The following is a 1,840-nucleotide window of genomic DNA, read 5'->3' as shown; positions in this document are numbered from 1 at the left end:
AAGTTATATGATTTTTTTCCCAAAGATCACATAGCCAGTAAAAGGCAAAGCCAGGACCAAAACTCAATAATCTTTTCACTATGCTGGCTTTTATGTCATTTTCATTGATGACTTTGGACTGGCATCATTATTCTGAAGAAAGTCTTCTCATTTATTATAAATTTCTATAATAGCCAACATTTATTTAATAATTAGTATGCATTTCATATTATATAGCATATATATACACTATGTACTTCTACTGTATGCTTAACAACTCATGAAATTGGCACTCTTATTACCCACTTTTTACAATAAGAAAACTGAAACCTGTAAGTGATGAAGTTAAGATTTGAAAGGAGGCAGTTTGCCTCTAGGCCTGTGCTCTTAAATACTTAGCTATACTGCTTATTAGCAAATTTTACTGCACGCTTCTACTACCTTTCAAACTTCCATTGCTCCTTGAGCAGTGAATTTCAACGTGTCATATGTTTCTTAAAAAAAAAATCAAAAACCAAAACTTTGCCCCATCAAAATTTGATGTTTTGATAGAAGTCATTTCTTAAGAGATCTGTCCTCTCACAGGCTACATAATTTGCAGAGCCCAATGCTCTACACTGGGAAATATGTGACTCCTTGTTAGGAATTCTCAAGAATTGTATTAATAATTAAGAATGTGACAGTAAAGCATTAAATCAAGCGTGTGATGTTTTTCAGCGTGAGTCTCTGTGAGCCGACTCAGGTAGCAAGTCCATGACGTGGACCGTGGTCACAGGGCCTGTAACCCTGAATCTGGCCTTGCCGCTGCGCAGCTGTCCTTCTGTAGACCTGTATGAAGCTTCATGGTATGAGTAGGACAGAAGTGCTGGAGACCTTTAATTAGGTCTGTTCCAGAAGGAGAGCATTCTGTGGCAATGAGACCCTTGCTGAAGCAGAACTTGAAGGGAAGCAAGACTGCCAGGCTTCAGTCTAAATTGCCCATACTGTAAAAATTGAGAAGTATAGACCACTGTTTATCTTAGCGGTCCAGAGTGAGTTGGTAGTCAGGAAGTGGGGAGGAGAAGGAAGAGGAAGCTCTGGGGAACTCCCACCATTTCACAAAGAGAGAATCACCTTTGTCTTCCAACAGAATGGTGGCAGAAACTTGTGAAATATTCCCATGTGCCTTTGTTGCTTGAAGGTGGGGGACCATGATAATTTATGTCTAAAATTAACAAGTCTGGCACTGGTTATTCAAATGCTTTTTGCCCTTTTAAAATTATAGACAAAAATAATGTTTTAAACTTTCTTCCTTCTAAAATAGAAAAGAACTGCATTTCTGAAAAATACCTGTTATTAATTCTTAAGCTTTTTTGTGTACATCATGGGTATTGTCATTCAAGCAGTCAAAAATCAGAGTCAGTGCTTTTAGAATCAATATACACAGGTTTAAACTCTATTCTTTCTCCTTACTGATTCTGTGACCTTGAGAAAGTTAATTAAACTCTCTAAGCCTCATATTTTTAATCTACAAAAAGAAAAATTTTAAAATAATAACAACCTCAGAGGATTATTATAAGCATTCGATGAGTAAAGGTACTTAATGCAATACCTACCTGGCATATCATAAGAACTTGACAAATTACAGAGACATTATTTCATGTAAATACAAATATATTTTAAACATACATATTTATATATATAAATGTATTTATATTTTATACATGCATATATTTTTAAGTATATAATATACGTACATACATATGTGTATATGTAAGTGTATGTGTATGGGTACATATTCTGAAGTTCCTGAGTTGTAGGCTCTTAGATATTGAAAAAGGGGACATGCACGGCTAGAAGGATGACTGTAACAGAGCTTTTG

Source organism: Propithecus coquereli, unplaced genomic scaffold (assembly GCF_000956105.1).
Source record: "Propithecus coquereli isolate 6110/MARCELLA unplaced genomic scaffold, Pcoq_1.0 Scaffold19, whole genome shotgun sequence".
Lineage (NCBI taxonomy): Eukaryota > Metazoa > Chordata > Mammalia > Primates > Indriidae > Propithecus > Propithecus coquereli.
The sequence above is the reverse complement of the archived record's forward strand: the minus strand, read 5'-3'. Positions refer to the sequence as shown.